General features: G+C 35.5%; 1 protein-coding gene across 4 annotated transcripts in view; it reads left to right on the top strand.

Moving 5' to 3' along the window:
* Positions 1 to 19,319, top strand: part of ACVR1C (activin A receptor type 1C) — a 111,143-nt gene that overhangs the window by 9,907 nt on the left and 81,917 nt on the right. Inside the window, exon 1 of one of the 4 annotated variants that reach the window (XM_074215939.1) lies at positions 3,734 to 19,092. The exons of the other annotated variants lie outside the window; for them this stretch is intronic. The gene's annotated coding sequence lies outside the window, so the exon portion shown is untranslated. Of the gene's footprint in view, positions 1 to 3,733; positions 19,093 to 19,319 lie in introns of those variants that run through there. 4 annotated transcript variants of the gene reach the window in all.

Consider the following 19,319-nt stretch of genomic DNA (forward strand, 5'->3'; position numbering starts at 1 on the left):
GCCAAGACAATACAAAAACTGGAATACTGAACACTGCTAAAAGATATATTTTTTCTAAGAAAATAGTTTTTCATTATATGTTATGCCTATATCCTTGTTAGAAAAAGTTCAGGTGAACCTTTAAGATCAAGGAATCTTCATCAGAAAAGAATAAAAGCAGATCTCTTCCCCAAAAAAAGTTTTGAAGATTTTTTACTTCCTGTGTTTCTGGAAGTCTCATTCTCATTGAAGAAACAATGAAATCTGATAAATACATTATATACTGAGTAGTAAAATTGTTTCAAAATTATAGAAATTCCCAAATGAAGAGTTGATACTGTAAGCCAATGAGAGGAAAAGTTTTAAGAAATTTATCCAAAAGATTGAGACAAACATTATCAGTCTGGTAACTTTACCTGATTTAGAGTTGATTGAAAAGCTGTGGACCATAATAAAAGTTAGACTTGGAGAAATACTGTTTAACAAAGGTACGCTTAATATACGGTGATGAGAGTGGTTTCTTGATGAAGAACTAAAGAAACTGGATTAAATATTTTGAGCTCAATGTTAAATCATGTTAAACAAGTGAGTAGTAAAATTAAAAATGCATTTCATATTAAAAGTTTTTTAAAAATGCAAAAAAATTGCATCAGATTTCATTTTTTTATTGCTCCCAGTTAATTTATCTACTCCTACCTATGTAAAACATTTTACATCCCTTAAAGTACTGTATATAAATATAAGTTATCATTAGTTTTAGAGGATATTTGCCACTATTTTAAGGTTTATGATGAACACCTTAGCATGGAATGTAGTACTATTGATACTTTGCTGAGAGAACACAGAAGGTTTCAAGGTGATTGGTTGGCTGAGCTATAGGAAGATGGACATTTATCATAGAAGGATACCCTTTTTAGTCTCTAAAACTGAGCTGTGAGCCCAGCTCTATTAGGGTCTCTCTTACTCTCTTTTGAGTATGTCCCTGGAATCACAAAAGGACAGACCAGACAGTAGAACAGATATTCATTCTTGGGTTTGTTGGTAATGAGGGTTTCTCCCTTCATTATCAACATCTTTTATGTATACTCCACTCAAAATGTTTAATTTCAGTCTTGAAGTAGAAATATGTGGAGTTTATGTGTGCTTTCTTATAACTTCTGAGCATTTATTAAACTAGAGTTATATGGATTTTCCAAGTTTCAAGTGGTGGGCCACTAATAAATTTCTTGTAGAAGCAGGAAGCAGAGTTAGATTTGTGTGTTTCTATTGGACCTAAGAGAGCAGTTTGTGGACAATATTTTCATTGATCCTCAAACTTCTCAATGTTTGGCCTTCTAGATAGATAAAGGACGTTTCCTGGACAGTACCAGCTTTGAAGTCCAGGACAGCTAGGTGGCACAGTGGATAGAGGATGGAACTGGATATTTGGAAGTACAAAACTTAGATAATTGGGGGCGGAGCCAAGATGGCAACATGAAGGGATCGAGTCTTAGGAGCTCTCTCATAAAAACTCATAAACTAAGGACTCTAACTAAACTTTCGAGAGACAGAACCCACAAAGGGACCCAGTGAGGCAGTTCTCCTACTCAAGGTAACCTGGAAAAGGGCAGAAAGACTCTGCTCCCCGGGGTTCGATGGGTGGCCGGCCAGAGGGGTGGCCTGCCAGAGCCAAAGAACTTCAGCCTCCCGGAGGCAGCCCCAGGGCACTGGGAGCCGCAGCTCACAGCAGTGGGGGAGTCTCCTGAGCTGCACCCCGGGGAGCACCGGCACAAAGTGGGGGAACAGCGGGGGACCTCTGCCAGAGCAAGCACTGGAGCCTAGCCCTCAGGGCACACAGCCAGCAGCTGGGTCTTTCGGCAACCTAGACCAGGATACAGAAGCAGGCGAAGCCGGTAAGCAGGAGCCCCCAGGGCATGAGCCCATTGAGCTGAGGGAGGGGAGTGAAGACAGAGAGACTGCAGAGCTCTGTCCTCTGCCTCTGGAACAGGACTCTGGGGCTCTGACCACATTCAGATCCTGATCACAGTTTAGGCCCCCCCATAGAACAGCAGGGCCCCTCCACCTCAGCCCCGTGGCAGAGGGGGGCACTTATGGTTATTCACAGACCAGGAGGGAGGACAGAACCTCACACACTGAGACCCTTGTGGAAATGTCCCAAAAGCTCAGGAAGCACCCCAAAAAACAGGCTTAGGCTGGGAAAATGAACAAGCAAAGAAACAAGGGGAAGACCATTGAGGAATATTTTGCAGATGAGCCCAAGAAGGATCAAAATACTCAGTCTGAAGATGAGGAAACACAAATTCCTGCATCTAAGGACTCCAAGAAAAACAGAAATTGGGCTCAGGCTATGACAGAGCTCAAAAAAGACTTTGAAAATCAAATGAGGGAGTTGGAAGAAAAACTGGGAAAAGAAAGGAGAGAGATGAAGGAAAAACATGAAAATGAAGTCAACAGCTTAGTCAAGGAAATCCAAAAAAATGCTGAAGAAAATAGCATGCTAAAAACCAGCTTAGGTCAAATGGATAAAACAGTTCAAACAGTTATTGAGGAGAAGAATGCTTTAAAAAGCAAAATTGGCCAGATGGAAAAAGAGATAAGAAAACTCTCTGAGGAGAACAAATCCTTCAGACAAAGAATAGAATTCAGGGAGATTGATGAATTTACCAGAAATGAAGAATCAATACTTCAAAACCAAAAAAATGAAAAATTAGAAGAAAATGTGAAATATCTCATTGAAAAAACAACTGATATGGAAAACAAACTTAGGAAAGATAATTTGAAAATTATTGGAATACCTGAAAGTCATGATCAGGAAAAGAGCCTTGACATCATTTTCAAAGAATTACTACAGGAAAATTGCCCTGATATTCTAGAAGCAGAGGGCAAAATAGAAATGGAGAGAATCCACTGATCCTCCTGAGAAAGAGATCCCAAAAAACCAACCCCCAGGAATATTATAGCCAAGTTCCAGAACTCCCAAGTCAAAGAGAAAATATTACAAGCAGCCAGAAGGACACAGTTCAAATATTGTGGAGCTGCAGTCAGGATCACACAGGACTTAGCAGCAACTACATTGGAAGCTCATAGGGCTTGGAATACAATATACTGGAAGGCAAAAGAGCTTAGAATGCAGCCAAGAATGAACTACCCAGCAAGGCTGAATGTCCTCTTCCAGGGAAAAAGATGGACTTTCAATGAACCAGGGGAATTTCAAAGCTTCCTTTTGGAATGGCCAGAGCTGAACAGAAGGTTTGATCTTCAGATACAGGACTCAGGTGAAGCATGGAGATTGGAGGAGAGGGGGAAAATATGAGGGACTTAATGAGGATGAACTGCATGTATAGAAAAATGATACTGATAATATTCATATGAACCATCTCAGTTAATAGAGCAGGTAGAGGGAGCTTTTATAGTTGAAGCACAGGAGAAAGCTGAATTCGAAGATAAAATATGGTATAAAAATGGAGTCAATAAGAAAAAAAGGGAAATGGAATGGGAGAAAGAAAAAGGAGAGGGGGGAATAGTCCAAGATATCTCACATAATAAGATTTTTTTTATTACAATGAGCTATTGCAATGATATGGAAGGGGGGAGGCAAGGGGGAATGAGGGAAACTTTGCTCTCATCAGAGATGGCTAGGAGAGGAAACAGCAAATATACTCAGTGGGGTATAGACAACTGGAGTAAGAAGGAGGGGGGGCAGGGGGAAGGGGTGGGGATGTAAATAAAGGAGGAGAGGATGGACCATGGGGGGACAGTGGTCAGATATAACACATTTTCTTTTTTTTTTACTGCTTGCAAGGGGCTGGGATTGGATGGGCTGCCCAGGACCATAGGGCCAGGTGGATTCTGGGCCTAAGGGGTGGTATGGGGGCTCAGGGCTTCTTGGCCCCAGGACCAGGGATCTGTCTGCTGCGCCACTCAGCAACCCTACAGCAGAGTCAGAGTGAAAGGAGAGAGAAAATATAGTACATGGTAGTGGAGAAATAAGAAAAGAGGGAGTTGCGATCAGCAATGGCAATGGTGGAAAAATATGGAATAACTTTTGTGGTGGACTTATCATAAAGAATGTGATCCACTCAAAAAAAACAACTTAGATAATTACTAATCACGTAATCTTGGGCAAGACATTTAACCTTGTTTGCCTCAGTTTCCTCATCTGTAAAAAGAACTGGAGAAAGAAATGATAAACCTCTTTAGAATTTTGTCAAGAAAAACCCCCCAAATGAGGTCATGGAAAGTTGGACACAATTGGAATGACTCATCAACAAACAACAGTAGCTTTGAGAAGCTGCTTCATGGATAATTTCAAGTTCTAGAAGTCCAGGTTTGAAAATTGAGTCAGATCATCTAGAAATAGGAGGTGAGCATTGTCCTCATGGTTTCTTAACTGTATTCCCCTTGGAGCAAAGTCTCATTTGGACAATGCAAGTTCATTGGGAAGGTGATTGATTAGGCAGAAACCCTTGGTGTATGTTCCTAGAGTCAGGCTAAACCACAGGTACTATTAGGAATCTTGTGCTAGACTTTTGGAAAGAAGGACCAAAGGGATCGCCTCAATAACAACTCCACATTCAGTTCTCTTTAAAGAGGAACTGAAGAAAAAGAAATTTCTTTATGGAATCTCATAACTCTTTTATGTTGCTGCATTTTCAGTGGAGTGAAATAAAGGCTGCCTCAAATAAATTTAAGTGCCCAGAGGATAAAGCACTAGGGATTAGAGACAAGATGACATGTAAGCAAATATGACTTCAGATACTTACAAGCTATGTGATCCTGGGCAAGTCACTTACCTGCTGTCTGCCTCACTTTCTTCAACTGTAAAATGGGAATAATAATAGAACCTGACTCTCAGGGTTGTAAAGATCAAAAAAAGATAAAATTTATAGAGCCCTTAGGACAGTACCTTGCATATAGTAAGTATTTGCTCAATAAATACTAGTTTCCCAATTGGTATGTGCTTCCTTAAAGGCTTGCATTGAAGTGTGGAACCCCCTTTTACCCACATTTGGGGAAATCTAGAAACAAACTATAAATGTGAGCATGTCAGTGTTTTTGGAGTAATCCTAGATGAGGGCAAGGAGCCAAAGAAAGAAAAAATGACCCTTTGAGGTCAGGTCCTTAGGATCATATGACATTTGAGTAAGCTCAGAGATTTGGGGCAAGAGGGAAGAGATTTTATATGTTTTGTTTTTTAAACAATTCGCAATTACATATTATAAATTTCAGAAAGCTATTTATTTATTTATTTTTTACTAAGGGGGTAGAAAAAGAAGACAAGTAGACAAGACCAAAGTTGGGAGAAGACCCAACAGAAGTGTTGAGTAGTACAGGGAATGACAATGGGCCAGCCACATAACCTACCTCTATATTCCAGAATTCTTTGCCAAAAATCTCACATGAAACATTTGCTACTTGACTATATTTTATTTTTTTTGTGATAGTATAGGTTATTTCTCCAGCTTGACCCTAGGAAAGTCTTCCATTTCCTTGGTTTCTATGACTACTCTTCATGTATCAAGGTGGGTTGTAGGAATTCATACTGTTGGGGCCTCTACATTAGTTATGGGACATTTTAACTTTTAGCAGTTGGAAGAGGGGGAGGAGAATGTTCCTAAATTCTCCTTGTGATTTACGACTATTTCTACTCTCATTCTCCAACATGAAAAAGTCCTGCCCTCAGGATTGGGATTTTGAAAACATGGCTGTCCTGGTAAGTCATCACCCAGTTGTGAGTCTTGGAGCTAAGTGCTTAGTCAGCCTCTCTTCACAATCTGTATTGAATATTTCCAGGAAACAGAAAGTGCACTATATGTTTGAAACACTGAATAAGGAGATAATTGTCAGATTAACAGAACATTGTATCCAAGGATAACAGATGAGATGTTGAATGAGCCTGTTTTAAAACATGCTTTTTAAAAAAAAATTTAAAAGAAGTATCTATTTAGCTCTGTAATATGAAAAGATCTCAGTATCTTACCACATATAGAATATTTTCCTCTTTCTTATGCTGATGTGCATACTGAGAGAAAGGAAATGAAGAAAAAGGTAATTATACAACCTTATACAACCTTTAAAACAATGCCACTTACTGTGGTGACTCAAGGGGAGGCACAATTTTAAAGGCTCCTCAAGAAGTCCACTTATAAAAAAGAAGGGGGGGGGGAGTGATGTTTGTTATCATAGGACCTAAAGAGGAATCCTGACTGCTACCTGTGTAATGTTGAACAGTCACTCTATTTTTCTGGTCCTATTTACACATCTATAGATCTAGGAGGGGTGAAGAGTTGGGGCAAGATGATCTCCTAAGATCCCTTCTAGGGCTAAATCTATGATCCTGCAATAGGAGTTTGGGGTAGAATAGAAAGAATGTAATTTGTTCTGTGGTCATCATCCTCACGTCTCTTCAGAGAAGGAGATCACCACAGGATATGATCTATGGAGATTAAGATCCTTAGGAATTTTCTTAGGGATTCAGTTTAAATGATCTAATCTTAGATAATAAACCTTAAAACAACAATGCAAAAGGTAAGGTGTTTGAGGGGGTGTTAGAGATTGAAATATATTACTATCTTCATTGTGAATTCTTGAAAATAGGGGCTGTATTTTAAATTGTACGTTGCTTAGCCTCATTTGTTCATTTTGTTGTTGTTGAATCTTTGCATCTGATTTTTTTGTGACCCCATTTGGGATTTTCTTGGCAGAGATATTGGAGTGATTTGCCATTTTCTTCTCCAGCTCATTTTATAGATGAGGAAACTGAGGCAAACAGGGTTAAGTGAATTGCCCAGGGTCACACAGCTATTAAGTATCTGAGTTTAGATTTGAACTCATGAAGATGAGTCTTCCAGATTCAAGCCCAGTACTCTTCTTATCTATTGTACCACTTAAGTGCCCTAGCTTTTTGTTACATTTGTTAGGAGAATATGATAATTGCAATTAAAAGTTTATTCACTCAACTCATTTAAGCAACCAATTGTTAAGTGCCTGTTTTGTGGAAGGACCTCTGCTTGAGATTGAGACAAAGATGAAATAGGTCTTTCTTCCTTTGGTCACTTTGTACTGGGAGGATATGCTAAACACACAGATAAATTATCATCCAGCTGGCTGGAGTAGAGGGGGATACTTCTTCATGTCACCTGACCTAAGCCTTATAAAAAGAATCTTTGCTAGAAATGATTTTTGATTTCATGTGAAAATCTTTTAAAAAAGATACAATGAAATATTTTTTATTCCCAAGCCATATACAAAAACAGATTATTGGCAGTCCTGTGTATGTCCTGATCTAAGCGGGGGGGGGGGGGGTCCATTACAAATTTTTTGGCCAGGGGATGACATGGTTAGACCTGTTCCTTAAAAGGATTATTTTTGGCTGGGATCTGGAGGATGAATTGGGAAGTGAAAGATTTAAATCAGGCAGACAAATTTGGAATCTAGACAGAAAGGAAGAGATTTAAGAGATAGCATGAGATAGTTATTGATAGGATTGGCTCCTGATTGGACATTATTTATTATTATTTGTATGCACATAGCTATACTAACAAGGGGTAGCTGGGTGGTGCAGTGGATAAAGCACCGACCCTGGAGTCAGGAGAACTTGCATTCAAATCATTCTTAAGAAATGCCTGTGTGACCTTGGACAAGTCACTTAAACCCATTGCCTTGCGACCCCCCCCCAAAAAAAAACTGCTATACTACATACTGAGAAAGATATGGATCTGTGATCTCATGATTGTATTATCCCCAGTGTTATATATTATAAACCATTCTTGCTCAGAAATATATTTCAGCCAAGTAATAAAAGTAGTGTACAGTCTAATCTGGGAGATGACTATAAGACAAAGTAGAACAATAGTTTTCTTTTGTTCAAGGTACAGTATTTTTCTTAGCTGCGGAGATTCACAACACACCCTGGAGAATAGAAAGGGTGACATTTGGCCTTGGAAATACAAATGTCCATTTCATTTGTTGACAGCATCCCTTTGGAGTTGTGTTCAGCACTGTGGGAAGCATGGCTTTAAAGTCTGCCTTCGCCTAGTTGAGATTGAATGTGGAGGAAATGAAGCACTCAAAAGCCAATGAACATTTAACAAGAGAGGGTCACTTTGCCCTGATTCAGCAAATGACTCAGTAACCTCCTAAGTCCCTTCCAGCTCTAAATGGAAGATCCCATGAGTTGCCATTTGTGTTGGGACTTAAATGACAGGATGACAGTTCCACTGATGGTACACTTAGAGACAAAGGTTTTAAATAAACAATAACTTTAATTTAAAAAAAAGTTGAAATGCCCTCAGGTAAAAGAGAAGTGAAATAGTGGTTCATAGGAGGATAAAAGCAAGTTAAAAACCACTTATACAAAGCAATGAATGAGCTCACAAATTTTCCAGGATCTCAAGAGCTCCTATGCCAGTCCTGGAGCTGACTTGACATCTTCAGCCCAAAAGCTGAACCAAATTGGGTTAAAATAAACTGACTGCTCCAGGTTTGTTCCAGACCCAGATCTTTCCACTCACAAGAGGCCTGCTTGTTGCTGTGAGTGTGTGAGGTTAATGGAAGACTCCCCAGAAAGGACATTTAAGTTGCAGGGAATAGCTCAAAAAAGCCAAAGAATAGGACACAATTAAGCAATGTTGAACTTCATTCTTAACACCATTTTTTTTTTGTCAGTTGCATCTGACTCTGTGTGTGACTCCATACAGGATTTTCTTGGCAAAGATGCTGGAGTTTCCTTCTGAAACTCATTTTACATATGAGAAACTGAGGCAAAAAGGGCTAGGTGACTTGCATTCCTGAGGTCAGATTCGAACTCAAGACGAGTCTTCTTGACTCCTGGCCCAGCACTCCAGCCACTGTTCCACGTCACTGCCCTTCTTGTGTTTAGTCTACCTTAGACATTCAGTCCTATTGACTCCATTGAGCATATAGGATCTGAAATCAGGGTAAACTGTGAAATAGTTGGTGACACTTCAGCTGGGCCTTAGCATTCATGGGGTGAGGCCTGGGCCTATAGAACTCTGCAAGTTACCCAAGGCCCTATAGAACTCTGTAAGTTACCCAAGGCATTTGGTTTGTCCTGTAATGACAGCCTTTATATATCTTAAATCATTTAAAAAGAATGTTGTATTTTAAAAATAATTTTTTGTCATTTTATATTTGACACCAAATAATAGTAGCATTTTCATATGGAAAGAATAGAAAAAAGAGCTTTTATCTTAAATCATAAATCTCCATGAAAAATAGCTTGTTCTTTATTTTTAAGCCACATGATAAATTTAGTGTGTTAATTTTGAAGTTGTACTGCTCTGTGTCTCCCTTGGAACTGTCTTTTCTTTTCTAATTTGTGTTTTTTAAAAATACTTCAATGAACTTTTTTCCCCATTTATGTTACTATCCCTCCTCTAGTCCCTCCTTCATCAAGAATTTAAACCTGCAAAAAAATACTTCATTGTGTCAAATAAGCATATTGTCTAAAAATTGTATATGTCATTCTTTATCTAGTCTTGATGACCTTTCTGTCAATAGATGGATAGTGTGCTTCATTATTGGACTTTTGAACCAGGGGTCTTTATTGGGCAAAAAGTGGAGCCTAAGCCAGATTAAAATGTAATTGGAATATGTTTTACAAAATAAATAAAAATATAGCAAAAGATGATGTCAGTTTTTGGTTTTCTAAGTCAATACAGGGTTTGACACTACTGCTGTGGATCAATGTTTGATAATTGCATTTATAAGAATTCTAAAGTCTTTCATAGTTGTTTATCTTTACAACGTTGTGGTCACTGTATAAATTATTCTAGTTTTACTCATTTCAGTCAGCAATAATTCATTTTTCTGAATCCATCTCTTTTATCTTTTCTTATGGTACAATAATATTCCATCATGTAAAAAGACCCTAATTTGTCCAGTCATTTCCCAATTAATGGTGCTCTCTTTTTTCCTTCCCCCCCTTACAACAAAAAATGTTACTAGGTCCTCAGTATCTGTTTTTTAAATTTCTTTGGAGTATGCATTTTGTAGGTGTATTGCTGGATTAAAGGGTATGCAGTTTAGTGATTAACAAAGTACATTTCCCCCTCCCTAACATAAAGCTCTTCCTTGTGACCAAGAAAAAGAGGTAAGCAAAACCAACTTATATTGTGATCATGTCATTCAAAATCGGTGATCCCGATCTTATTTTCCCCTTGAAAAACTTATAAGTATATTCATCCTCTACATCTCCATTTACTGAATCCAACTGTTTTTGAATGTGGTTTTTCACATACATTATTGTAGTCATTGTATAATTTTTCATCTAGTTCTACTATTCATTCCTTTCATCAGTTCACACACATTTTTCCATGTCCTATATTCATAATTTCTTATATTATAATAATATTGTAGTATATTTTTAGACCATAATTTATTCAGCTACTCTACATTCAGTGACCTTCCAATTAGTTTTCACATTTTTTACTCACTTCCCCCTCCAAACAACCACAGCTCCAAGTATGTTTGGTATATATGAGCTCTTTCATTTAGTCTTTGACCTCCTTGGAGTACATGCCCAGGGTTGGAATCACTGGGTCAAAGGATATGTTTACAGTTTAGAAACTTTTCTTGCATAATTCCAGATTATTTTCATCCACTGTTTTCTTGTCTGTCAAATACATTAAACCTTACCTTTCCAGTGGGGTAAGAAAGGTAAGCATTTTAGGAAGTTTAGAGATATGTCCAGAAATCCATTCAGGGAGTAATGAGATAAGTATCATATTATATTTTAAGCCTCACACCTATTTATTACAATAATTAACCACAACTGTTAGCAAAGAAAGCTATCAAATAAGAAAACAAACTGTGGAACTTATTTCAGCTAAGTATGGAGGGAAAGAAGAACCTTGCTGAGAGCTATAGAAAATGCCTAGATTTTTGTTTCTGCCAGTGTTATGTTACACAAATACATGCACAAAATATAAACTTAAGTTTCCAGGTGAGAACTAAAAGGGCTGGAGGCTGCAAATATGGAGCGGAGAAATCCCCCCAAATATCTGGCACCACAAAGAATTTTGGTTACAAGGTAGAGTGAAGAATAACTGAAGAACAAACTAGCATTTCACAGAAACCAATAAACAAGAGTCATCATCAATCTGAAAAAAACAAACAAACCATGATCTTAAATGGATGTATGCAAATGTACAAAGTAGGAGTAATAAATTGCAGGGTAAAGTAGATATTCTGACATCACTAGTAGGCTTATTTACCAAAAAGAGAAAGATATAGTGGAAAAAAATGAGAAAATAAGAGTACCCATTAATTGGGAAAGGACTGAACAAATTATGGATTATAATTGAACAAGAGGTGATGAAAGAATTTGACTAAACATAAGAAGATTAGTATACAGAATGAAAGGAACAGAACAAGGAGAAAAATTTATATTTGCTGCAGCACTATATAGAGAAAAACAACTTTGAAAGACTTAACTCTGATCAGTGTAATGACCAAGATAATTCCAAGTCCCTTGATAAGGGATGCTTTCCACTTCTCACTTAAGATAAAGGTGAATGATTAGAGCTGCAGAGTAAGACCTGTTTTCAGAAACGACTGATGTATAAATTTGTTTGAGCATATCTATTATAAAGAAGGGGATGGATAGGGAGCAAAAATTGCAGAAAATGAGGAGAGCTAGTGATAAGAATGCTTAAAAAATGAAGAAAAGAATGGTTTTTTTTAAAAAAATTTAAATTAAATTTTTTTTAAACACAAGAAAAGGAAAATTCAGAGATTAGGCAGGATAACTTTAGAATTAACATTTTGATTTGTATACTTTTTATAAAGACTAACAAATTTTCAGTTTAATGTAAAAATCTTTCCTTATATTCAGAAATTTAAAAAAATATAACAATTCTTTAATCCTCCCTGAAGAATTTATAGAGATGAGAAGATAGGCAAATGGATTGATGGTAATTTGTGTCCCCTAGAGCATCTGTTTTTGGTAATGTCAACATTCATGATTCCCAGTCTTTTCTTTCTTTCATTCAGATATCTTGTATATCAATCCTTCAGTGCCTTCAATTGTAGTCTCTAAAAAAAGACTTGCTTTGCATATATTCCATCTGATCTGGCTGCTTTTTTCCTCTTTTGTTTCCTATAGAGCCAGTTCTAAATTCTTTAAGGAGGAAAATGGATCTAATTGTGGCAAGCTAGGTGGTGAAGTATATAGCCCAGTTCAAATTTGGCCTCAGATACTTTCTACCTGTGTGATCCCTGGGCAATTCACTTAACTGCTGCCTGCCTCATTTTCCTCATCTATAAAATAGAAATAACAATAATACATACTTCCCAGGTAGTTGTGGAAGGATATTTATTTGTGTGAGGTTAAAATATTTGTAGAACATTTTTCAAACCTTGAAGTGCTATATAAATGCTTGTTGTTTTTATAATTGATATTATATAGTAGCTTCACTATCATTGATGAAGATAGCTACAGAAGTCTGAATAACACTTTTCTATTTTTGTTTTTATTCTTCGTTCATATGCATATATATATATATACTCTCCATGCATATGTATGTATACATGTATATGTGTACATATTATCAATGATTTGAATAAAGGAATAGATGGTTATCTTGTCAAATTTTGTAGATAATCTGAAACTTGAATTGATGAGAGTTATAGGCTCACAAAACCCAAAGCCAAAAAAGAACTCAGTAGTTTAGAATGATGTAGCTAGTTGCATAAAATCAAATTTAATAGGGATATATATATATATATATATCCAGTTCTGCCCTGAGGTTAAAAAAAGTTAACTTTGTATATATATAATTGGGGAAAGAATCGCTAACAAATAATTGCTCTGGTAAAAATTTGGGGGGTTTTAATTTATTAAAAGCTCAAAATGAGTCAGCAATATAACATGGTGGTCAAAAAAACAAATACTAGCTTAGGATATATTAAGAAAGATATAAAGTCTATAGGAAGTCACAATTTCTCTAGTTTACCCTATATTGTCAGTAGTATTTTTAAAAATCATATTTCAATCTCTAAATATTTATATTTCTCATTTTTTTTTTGTTTTACCTTCCTTAATTGTAAAATATCTATGTGCAAATGAATGGAGTACTCATGGTGCTCTGCAATTCTGAAGACTTCAACAAAGTCCTTTGAATCTTTGATATTCTGGAAATTGTTTCTTTGCACTTCTAGTTCTTCAATTTTCAATTAAAGATATTTTTCTTCTTTGTAACATCAACTATTCTTACACAGAAGGCATTCTAATTTTTTTCACAAATGGATTTGTTTCATATTTATATCTTGCTTCATTTTCTGCCTCAAGATTGATCAAATCCCTTCTTAAAATTGTATTTCTTTATACACATTAGCAGTTTTCATGAAAAGCAAAGTATTTTTTTTCTTTTAGGTATCAAAATGTTAATGCATAATTTGTAAAATATAATAATGTATGGTATAATATAATAAAATAAATTATAATAATGTATAATATCAGAATTATTTTACATCCTTTGATCATTTATATAAATAATTCCCATCACACAAAAATATTTTTTCCCTTTTCATCACTAATGTATTCCATATGAAAAGGACCTTAGAGGGTTAGGATCTGTATTTTAAGCATATCCTAAGCATTTTTCTAAAGGAGAGAGAACCATAGTAATTATTTGACATGTCGTTTCCTGTGAAGATCATTCTGTATTGAGGTTTTCAAGCAAATGTTTGATAAGAAAGTATTGGGTATATCATGTACAGTTTTGACTGGATTTCTTTTTTTTAAAGAAAGATTTCATTTATTTTGAATTTTACAATTTTCCCCCCTATTTTTGCTTCCCTTCCACCCCCAACCCCCCACAGAAGGCAGTCTGTTAGTCTTTACATTGTTTCCATGGTATATATTGATCTAAGTTGAATGTGATAAGAGATAAATCATATTCTTAAGGAAGAAAAATAAAGTATAAGAGATAGCAAAATTACATAAGATAACTTTTTTTTTTTTCTAAATTGAAGTTAATAGTCTTTGGTCTTTGTTCAATGACTGGATTTCTTTTGAAGTCCCTTCCTGACATTTAAGTTTTTTAGATTGGAGAATTGAAGGGTCAATGCAGTGAAACTTGAATGTATGTTAATGTTTCATTTAACCTTTTGACTATAGTCCCAGGAAAAACTCCTGTTAAAATTTCCAATTTTTAGCCCTGGATAAAAAAGAAGACTGTTTAGCTTTAGTCTCAGTGTTAACAGGAAGAAGAGAACTTACTCTATTCGGGAAGTTTTTATAAAATTGATAGTAAACTGCAGCTCTTTTATACTTTGCACATTACTGGATTAATTATTTTTAAAAGTATCCAGTGGTTTGTAAAAATTATGCTGCCATTTCTTCCTCTTGCATTTGGATTTGAGACCATTCAGTTATTTCATTTAATAAGTATAACAGTCCTGAATGGAGAGTTTCAGCACATTTTATAATATATCCTGGACTATTTAGATGCACAGATGAATTCAGCTATAGATATGGTCATATGTTGAGTTGTTAAATATCTGGTTTAAGCAAAGTGTTACACCTTAGGATAGACTTTTAAAACTTATTAAATTTAACACTTACAGACATGTTATAAAGCATATGGCTTCAAAACCCCATTTAGGATTTTCTTAACAAAGTGGTTCGCCATTTTCTTCTCCAGCTCATTTTACAAATGACAAAACTAAGGCAAATAGGGTTAAGTGACTTGACCAGGGTCATTTGAAGAATGAGCCTTCCTGATTTCAAGTCCAGTGCTCTAATCCATTGAGCCACCTATCTGTCCCTCTCAATATTTAGCCCTGTGCTCCGGTTCATTAACCTCTGTTTCACTAACCTCACCTTCTTTTCTATGTATTCAATTTGACGTGGTACTAAAAATTGCTGTTGTGTTTGCTCATTCACTTACTTTATATTTAAACTGTTTCATTGATACTTTTTTCTCTTATTTTTGTATTTTTATCACTACCCACTGAGACTTCTCCTTATTCCACCATATAGAAATCATCTCTTGAAACAAATATAGTCAAACAGAACAATTGAGATGTTGGCTACATTTGACAGTGTTTGACACCTCTAATCCATCACTTTTTTGCCAAGATGCTTCATCAGTCTTCTGAAATCATGACTGGGTATTGTGCTTATCTGAATTCTTAATGTTTTAACATTGTTTTCTTTTGTATTATCAGGGTCGTTTATTATTTTTCTGATTTTTCTCTTTTTTACCCTGCATTAGTTAGTATATATCTTCCACATTTGTTTCTGTTCTGGTTTTATTCAGCTTTTTAATTCGGTTTCCTCAGTTTCACTCTGTCCATCGGTGTCTTTTACCTTCCCTTCCCTTCATTTGACTTGGAGTAAAGAGATGACCCTAATCTAACCAAACCAACTGGAGGAGACCTTAGAGTTTCCTTAGTCCCCTTATTTTTATGAGTGAATAAGAATTGCAAAGAGTTTAAATGATTTATCCAGTATTATGCAGTTAGCTCATGTTAGAATCAGGAATACAAGTATATCTGTATTAAGGTAAGTAGAAGTTGTATGTTTTGAAGTAAAATTAGATAACAAAAACTCAATTGCATCTTCCTTTTTCATCTTTATATAATTTTTGAGCTGTTTCCTCCTGACAAACATCTGCTTTTGAGAAATTTTGTTCATTTCTCTTCTGTTTGAAGAATTGCAATAATATTTTTATTCTTGTCTATTGTAAATATGCAGTTTTTCAACTGAGTTAAATAGACTTGTATAAGCTGGCCAGAAGAACTATCATTTCATTTCTTTTTTTTTTAGTTTTATTTTTTTTGGCAAGGCAAATGGGGTTAAGTGGCTTGCCCAAGGCCACACAACTAGGTAATTATTAAGTGTCTGAGACCGGATTTGAACCCAGGTACTCCTGACTCCAGGGCCGGTACTTTATCCAATGTGCCACCCAGCCACCCCAGAACTATCATTTCTACAAAACAATGTGTTCCAATTTCCAAAGAATAGACTTTTGGAACATAACCTATTTGGAAGTTGGAGACATCCCTGCTTGAATGCCTGCTCCTTGAAGGAATTGTTTTATATTATCAAGGTGGTGCAGTAAATAGAGCACTGGTACTTGGATCTGAAAGACCTGAGTTGAAATTGGCCTTAGATACTTATTAAGTATTTGATCTTGGACACAAGTCACTTCACCTCTCTTTGCCTCAATTTCCTTAAATTTAAAATGGGAATAATATTAGTACTTTCTTCATAGGTGTGAAAATGAAATGATATTAGATCAATGTTTCATAAACCTTAATGCATTATATAAACATTATTTTCATTATTATCATCATCATATTTTTGGAATCTATTTCCAGTACTTATCAAAGTGTAGGTGTTTAACAAATATTTATTGATTCTAAATTTTCTATTATCTTCCTTTGTATTGTGTAAAAATTGAATAAAATAGGAAAAATTCTAATGCTTTTGTATAAAACAGCACTGCTTTATACAATAGTTAGAACCTTTCCAAAAACTCTCATAATTTCTTTTGCTATCTATAACTCAGGTAATGCCTATGGTAAATACAGAATCACTTCTGTGCTTGTTTAAGTGATAACATTTAGTTCTGCTTGTTAGTTAATTGATCTTCTCCATGTGAGCACTTAGCAGCTTGGGGGTGAGAGAAGGGTAGAATGAGGCATCGATGTCCTGCTCTTTTTGGTTTGCTATAGGACTGATTTAATTGATTGGGAGCTTTGCTTGACTTTGCACTCTTTGCCCATTAGCATTTTGTTTTTAACAAACCTTAATTTGCTGAATCAGGTAAGTAGCATACTTTACTACAGTGCTGTGCACATAGTATGGAGTCAGCATTTTGCTGATGACTTTTACCTGTATTGTGGGCAAACTAGATGGGACCTTAGAGTCTCTTCTGAGCCTCATATTTTAAGTGCCAGACACTGTTTTTGTCTGGTATTCGAAACATATATCTATATCTAGACATAGACATACACACAAACACATACTTGCACACATGTGTGTACATATACACACCCCTTCCTCTACTGGAATTGTGGGAAATATTTTTATATGCTTTGACCCTTGCTAAAAATGTCTTGATAATTGAAATATGTAGCTCCACAGACTTGTGGTAACTTCCTCCTCTTCCCTTTCTCCCCATTCTCTTCTTCTACCATGTTCTGTAACTAGGCTTGCAAGTGACCTCTGTAGGTATGGAGTTGCCACCACAACTTTTCCAGATTGACATGCATCCTAGATTTGGTGATCTTAACATTTTTAGGTTGTGGCAGTTTTGAAATGCATCAGATAAAACCCATAGATTTCATAGTAAAATACTATCATCTATTTCTATTTCTTTCTTAACCTCTCTCTCTCTGTCAACTCTCTCTTTCCATTTATGTGTTTTTTTTTTTTTAAATTTAATGTGCTCCAGATTAAAGTCCTCTGCCAAAGATGTAGAATGAGAAAATGATCTTAGAGGTCATTTAGGCCAGTCACCTTCATTTTACACCTTATGAACTGAAGCCTGGAAAGTTTAAATGACACATTTACTGTTACTTAGGTAGTTTTCTTTTCTAGTCATATTCATTGATTTTTTTCCTGTTTTCAAATTAGCAAATAATTTATGAAAAAAACTTAGTTTGAAGTCTAGTAATGCTATGCATACTTCATATTTTTTTCACTGTGTCCCTTGTGATTCCAGACATTTTGTTCTTCTAAATGAATCTTGTTACAATCTTATCTAGTCTTGAATAGTATATATCTTTGGTAGTTTAATTGCCACACTAAATTTAAATTTGTTTATATGTTATTATCGCTATTGTGTTAGTAGGGCCTGATCATGAGCAATGTATATCTCTCCAAATATTTGTTTTGTGGTTATATTTTATTGAAGTCTTATGCTTATTTTTTGGTATGTTAAATAGCAGAGAGATTATATATTCTTTAATTATTTTGCATGGCATTTCTCTTATTATTGTTTCTTTTCATTTTTTGGTTAAAAACTGAATAGAAATGCTAGTGATTTTGAACAAGACCTTGACTATTTAGTTAATCATCTCAAGTTTCTTTGTTGATGATGTTTTTGTAAGGATATTTTCTGATCTTATGCAAGTAGTTGGGACAGTTTTGTCTCCTCTTAATTATTTATACCTTTGTTTTTTTTTCTTTTTTGCTACTATGGATAGCACTTCTAAAACTTCATCAAATAATAGTGGAGTACCTTTCTTTTTCAACTGAAATATTCATTAGGCTAATTACTATTGTGGATTCAGCTATATTATACACAAAGGATGACTCCTTTCTGTTTAGAGCAGGGATTCTTATCCTGGTATGTATGAATGATGTTTTGCTTTTTAAAAATCAATTGATAATTACTTCAATATAATTGTTTCTTTTGGAATGTTTCATATTTTCTTTTTTGTATTTAAAAATTATTAATCTGAGAAGGTTTTCATGGGCTTCATTAGAATGTCAGAGAGGTCCATGTTGTGCAAAATGTTAACTTCTGATGTAGAATGATATATTTTAACATGGGATTGTGTTATTGTAGCATAGTAATGTATTATTGCAACACAGGATTGTCAGTCCAAAAGACTTTTAAGATAACATGTGACTGCTTCTGTCTTGAGGATTTAAATTACTTCATTCTGTATTCCTAGGATTACTTATATGGTATAGGTATACTATACTCTGTATACTCTGTATACTGGGTATACTCTGCTATGATTGGTCAAGTCTTGACATTTATTTGATAGCAATTCTAAGTTAAAACTAAACTCAGTAGTACAATTGGCCAGCCTGCTTATCACAAGAAAAGCTGTGGGAGTGGCTAGGTGGCACAGTGAATAGAGCACCAGCCCTGGAGTCAGGAGGACCTGAGTTCACTTCTGGCCTCAGACACTTAATAATTACCTAGCCCTGTGGCCTTGGGCAAGCCACTTAACCCCATTGTCTTGTAAAAACTTAAAAAAGAAAGAAAAGAAAAGAAAAGCTGTGGAGCTCTCTCAGTGAAGGGGAGGTCTATAGCATCTTTGTATATTTTGGTTAATCTGATTTTCTCTTTTTCCATTTTTTTTAAGGCAACAAGGTTAAGTGACTTGCCCAAGGTCATACAGGTATGTAATTATTGTGTTTGAGGCTGGATTTGAACTCATGGCCTCCTGACTCCAGGGCCGGTGCTCTATCCACTGCGCCACCTAGCTGCTCTGATTAATTTGATTTGCTATAAGAATCAAGAAAGGACATTTAATGTTTTTATTCCATTTGCAAATTAGGAATAACTTGCTTCTTAATTGCCAAATTTAATCATCATTTCTCAGTCCTCAGTTTTTTGTTTTTTTGT

This window comes from Macrotis lagotis, chromosome 1 (assembly GCF_037893015.1).
Source record: "Macrotis lagotis isolate mMagLag1 chromosome 1, bilby.v1.9.chrom.fasta, whole genome shotgun sequence".
NCBI lineage: Eukaryota > Metazoa > Chordata > Mammalia > Peramelemorphia > Peramelidae > Macrotis > Macrotis lagotis.